The sequence below is a fragment of a genome, unplaced genomic scaffold (assembly GCF_019419815.1).
Source record: "Pyrus x bretschneideri cultivar Hongxiangsu unplaced genomic scaffold, Pyrus_bretschneideri_v1 Contig103, whole genome shotgun sequence".
In the NCBI taxonomy this organism is placed as follows: domain Eukaryota; kingdom Viridiplantae; phylum Streptophyta; class Magnoliopsida; order Rosales; family Rosaceae; genus Pyrus; species Pyrus x bretschneideri.
The window spans coordinates 166,252-172,251 of NW_025999395.1; positions in this window are offsets into that span (position 1 = coordinate 166,252).

Below are 6,000 nucleotides of genomic sequence, written 5' to 3' on the forward strand. Positions count from 1 at the left end.
AGAACGCTCTAAGTTTTAGCACTTAAGATGGCTCCCGAGCACCCTTGGACAACAAACAAAGGTTCTTTGCAATTTTCCCTTCCTTGCCGTGCAAGGAAGGTTGTTTCCCTTTCTTTGTGTAAACTTCCCTATTTTCCAGATGTGTTAGGACATTTCCCTTATTCTAACACCTCTTGTTTTGTGCCTTACCTTTCCCTAAACTTTATGCCGCACCTCCCCTTGTGTTTCCAGATTTCAATTTCTTATTTCCTAGTTTAATTCACTTTCCTAGTTCTAAAACTTTCCCTAAAGTCCTAATTTCTGATTTCTTGCAAGGAATTGACTTTTCCTTCCTTCTTTTGCACCAATTTCGTTTCTTACCCTAAATTCCCTTTCCTTGCTGTGCAAGGGCTTTAATTTTTTATTCCTTGCAAGGCAAGGACATTCCTTATTTGTTTAAATTCGTGCATCCCCTTTTTCTGATTTTTTTTGGACTTTATTCACTTACCTTTTCTATTTAGACTAGGAAATCTGAATCATAACTTAATTAGGTATGTTATTAACTTCCCAAAACACATATAATCAGCCCTTGGCCGAACCCTAGAGTATCATTCACCACAGAAAATCGTCCATTCACTCCCACACACATCCATTCATCCCAAAACACCATTCTGCAACCCAGAAACTCAACCAGCCATTCCACCTTCTTCCACCATCATTGCCGAGTCCTCCACCACCTTCCAACCATCAAACACTCATCCACACTCAACCTACATCCCTTGCCGTGCCTCTAAACACCCCAAAATCCATTCTACATCATCAAAACAACCCAGAAACCATCACCACCCAATCTGCTGCAAGCAAGGGAAAGGAGACAGATTCACTCAATTGTTAGGCTCTTCATTCTGAGTTGTTGAACAATTTTAGGTGTATTCTATCTTATATTTCAATGTCTAATTCATGTAATCTTTGTTTTGCTTTGAGTATGATTGGCTAAATTCGTTTTGGCTAAGGGTGTATTCGAAACCATCATTATATATGTGAAATAAGTTGAGTACTTCCAGTTATCGTTGCATAAGTCGTGAATACAATTTGCTTAACCGTTTGATTTAGAACTTATTCTTGTATGTTGATTGAAAGTGCACGCTTAATTTGCATGCTTGAATCTGGTGCTAGGGTATAAGTTTGTTTCACCTAATCGTTTTGAATTTATATTCGCAAGTAGTGAAGGTCGCTAGTCACGATCGTGTTGAGTAGATTCCTGGCAGGAGTATCATGCTTTTCATAGTTACAAATGCCTTGTCGATGCTTATGATTTCCAAAGAACGTAATGATTCTAACTTGTGTCTTTATCATGCTGTTCATATAGAGAACTTGTTAAGAATAATTTGGTTGCGATGCATATTCATCCAATTCAATGATTCTAGGGAAATCTGAAGGTTAATTTAAGCGGACCTAATTAACTTGGAGTGTCGAGGTTCATAACTTATTGAATTGATAACTGGAAATTGATTTACTTTGCATATATTTCATGTGTGGAGAAGAACCCCTTAGCTATTCCATCATCCATTGGTTCATCACAAATTGTCTTACAAGCTGTTTTCTTTACAATCTGTCCATTTAATTTAATTTCGTCCAAACACAATCCCCCCCTTATTTTGTTAAGTCTTAGTCTTTATAATCTGTCTTATTTTGTGTTTTTAAGTATTTTGAGTCACAAGCACTTCAAATTCGTCCAAATCAAGTTTTAGTTTCTATTTGAGTCAATTTGATTGTTTTAGGCAGTTTTGAGTGTTTCAAATCTGTTTTGAGTCATAGTAGTCTGGTTAGAGTCTTTACGTTTAGTTTTTGTGTTTTTAAGTCAATTTATATTAGATTAGCACCCCTAGTTAATCCCCGGTTAGAACGATCCCTACTTACATCATTACTACAATTGTCACAAATAGGGTTTAATTTGTGTGTCACATTCGTAACGCATCAAATGTTATCCAAACTTTCCTTAAACTTTCCTAATCCTTTTCCACTTAAGTTCCAGTTACAAAGAGGCTTCCTAAAGATATTAGGACACTTAATTACAAGATTCTAGAAGGTTAATCCCAGTCAAAATAGGTTGCCGCATCAAATCTGCAAGAAATCCTTCCTTGTTGTGCAAGGAAGTCACATTGCCCTTTCTTTCTAGGCTTGCCGCATATCACTTACCCGTTTTCCTCTTGGGATTCTGATTTGTTACCCTTTTCTTGGAGGATTTGGAGTCTTAAGCCTTTCCCAATTTAATTCCCAACCGTGCCCTTTCTTCCTATATAAATAAAGAGCCTTGCCGCACATCCCAGGGGGATCCCGGACCATTCTACACATCCTTCACCATAATTCACCACTTCAACCACCACTGCCAACCTATGCCGTAGCCTAGCAAGGAAGAAAGAGATGAGGAGCAGCCGTAGACATACTTGCCATTCAAGTTGGATTGGTGGACGTTCTTAGATGTAATCTATCTTAGTTCCCAATGTTTAACTTAAGATTTCTTTGTTTCATTACGAACATGAGGAGCTAAACTCGTTTTAGCTAGAGGAGAATTCAAAGCCATGAACATATTTGCAATATGAATTGATTACTTCCAGTTGTGATTTCATAAATCGTGAATACAATTTACTTAACTGTTTGATTCATAACTTATTCTTGTTTGTTGATTAATGATGCATACTTAGTTTGCTTGCATGAATTTGATGCTAGAATATAAGGGAGTTTCACCTAATTGTTATGAACTTATATTCATAAGTTGTGGAGGTTGCTAGTCACAATCGTGTTAAGTAAATTCCTGGTAGGAGTATCATGTTGTTCATAGTTATGAATGCCTTGTCAATGCTTATGATTTTCACAAAGCTTAATGATCTTTGATTGTATCTCTATTATGTTGTTCATGTACAGAACTATTGAAGAATAATTTGGTTGTTGATGCATTGTCCATCCAATTCAATGACTTAAGGAGAATTTGAGGGTTAATTAGTGCTATTCACGGTTAATCTGGGGTGTTGAGGTTCATGGTTTATTGGAAAAGCAACTGGAAATCGATTTGTATGCAATTGTGTTATGTGAGGAGAATGACCCTCTAGCTAGCCAATCACCCATAATTTCCCCCAATTTCATGCCAAACTTGTTTAAGTTTTTAATATACTTGTCTTTACTTTAAATTCGTCAAAAACCCAATCCCCTTTACTTTGTTGTGTCAAATTAGTTAGAATTTGTCCAAACTTGTGTTTTTAAGTGTTTTGAGTGAAGTTAAAATTAATTTTCATCCAAATCACCCTTTAGTGTCTAGTTTGAGTCTATTTGATTATTTTGTGCTGTTTTGAGTCTCTTTAGTTTGTTTTGAGTTCTTTGAGTCTAGTTAAGTTTAGTTTTGTGTTTTTAAGTCAGTTTTAAGTAGATTAGCAATCCCTCCTAATCCTCAGCCTAGAACGATCCCTACTTACATCTTTACTACAATTGTCAATAAAGAAACAGTTTACCGACGCTCTTTTGAATGAGTACTTTTATGATGCCTAGGTGAGGAATAAGCTAATCAAGCCATAGAAGAAGCACATTCAGGTGTATGCGAAGCGCATCAGTCTAGACCAAAGCTACACTTTCAGCTCAAAAGAATGGGCTACTACTGGCCAAGCATGGTGAAGGATTGCCTGGAATATACCAAAAGGTGCCAAGCTTGCCAATTCCACTCCAACTTCATACATCAACCGCTTGAACCATTACACCCTACGGTTATTTTATGGCCATTTGTTGCATAGGGATTGGACGTCGTAGGACCAATCACACCAAAGTCATATGTCGGAGAAGCCTACATCCTAGCCTCAACATAGTACTTCTCCAAGTAGGCTGAAGCTATACCCCTAAGGGAAGTCAAGAAGGAAACTATCGTCTGTTTCATCAAGGAGCATATCATCCACCGATATGGTGTGCCTCGCTACATCATCATCAATAACAGAAAACAGTTCTCCAATTGACTAATGGACGAGCTCAGCGAAAAATAAAAATTCAAGTAGCATAAGTCTTCTATGTATCATACTTTGGCCAACGGTCTCGCGGAAGCATTGAACAAAATGCTATGCAACCTCCTGAAGAAGGTAATCAGCCGAACAAAGAGAGACTGGCACGAAAGAATAAGCAAAGCACTTTGGTCATATAGGACGACACGTAAAACTCCTACCCAAGCTACACCTTATTCTCTCGTATATGGCGTGGAAACTGTTCTGCCACTCGAAAGTCAAATCCCCTCACTAAGGATGGCTATACAAGAATGCTTAACTGAAGAGGAAATGCAAACCTACGACTTCAAGAGTTAGAAGCACTCAGCAAATTGTGGCTCGAAGCTCAACAACACTTAGAATGCTACTAAGCACGGCTATCTAAGGCATTCAACAAGAAAGTCCACCCAAGGTGTTTCTAAACTGGAGATCTTGTCTTGGCATCACAAAGGCCTATCATCACAACTCACAAGACAAAAAGCAAGCTCACATCAAAGTGGGATGGACCTTACATAATACAAGAGGTCTAGACCAACGGCGCCTACTTAATCATGGTGGAAGACGAGTTAAAGATCGGCCCCATCAATGGCAGATTCTTGAAGCGTTACTACCCCTAAACTAAACAAGCAAATCTCCTCGCCCGCATGAGCCTAAACGGCACACTGCACAAAGTTCCTCACCTGCACGAGCTAAAACTGCAACACAGTACCAAACGCTCCTGGCCCGCAAGAGCATAAACTATGTACGATAAAACAAAACGAAAATCACCATCAAAACCGCCAAAACCATAAAAAAAAATAAAAAAAATCAATCACTCCTTTGAATACGTCATGACTTGATCCCTCCTCAACCAAGGGTACGTAGGCAACTTGAAACTTAAAAACTTCATGTATAGTCACATCATCAACAATAACACAAACACTTTGAAGATTAAAGAGCAAATTCAAGAATATGAATACTTTATTTCTTTAACGGAAGAATTTGGCTACAAAGCCTTATTACCAAATGAGCAAAAAAAAAAAAAAAAGAAGAAGAAAAAATTGCTTTGCTAAAGCAAAAGACATGCGAAACAAACCTTGTAAGCTTTTGATGCGAGAATTATACGCACACAAATTAAACCATCTTTTTATCAATTGTAGTGAAGAATGTAAGTAGGGATCGTTCTGGACCGGGGATTAGGAGGGATTATTAATCACTTGGATTTGACTCAAAAACGTAAAAACACAATATAAAACACTATACTAGACTCAAGGAATGCAAAACTAAACTTTAAATCACCAAAACAAACCAAAAGACTCAAAACAGCACCAAAACACTCAAAACTGCCTTAAAAACACAATCTGGGCAGTTTTGAACACTAGACACAACTTTGGACGAAAATTGGTTTTAACTTGACCTAAGACACTTAAAAACACAAACTAAAGTGATTTCTAACTACTATGACTTAACAAAGTGAAGGGGGATTGGTTTTGGACGAATTTAAAAACAAAACACACTTTTTAAATTAGAACAGATTGTAAAAACGAATTTGATGGAATTGAATGGATGGGAAGCTAGCTAAGGGGTTCATCTCCACACATGTTATACTTGCATATAAAACGATTTCCAATTGCTTTTCAATAACCCATGAATTCTCAACGCCCCAAGTTAATTAGGTTCGCTTAAATTAACCTTCAGATTTTCCTAACGTTATTGAATTGGATGATTGCATACGACAACCCAAAACATTCCCCACAAGTCCCCTACATGATTGCATAATAGAGATACAAGCAAGAATCATTAAGTTCTATGAAAACCATAAGCATTGACGAAGCACTTGTTACTATGATTGCATGAAACTTATGCCAAGAATTTACTTAACGCGATTGAGATCATCAACCTTTACTACTTGTGAATATAATTCCATAACGATTAGGTGAAATTTCCTTATATCCTAGCATCCAATTTATGCATGATAATTAAGCGTGCACTCTCAACCAACACACACAAATCAATGTAATTC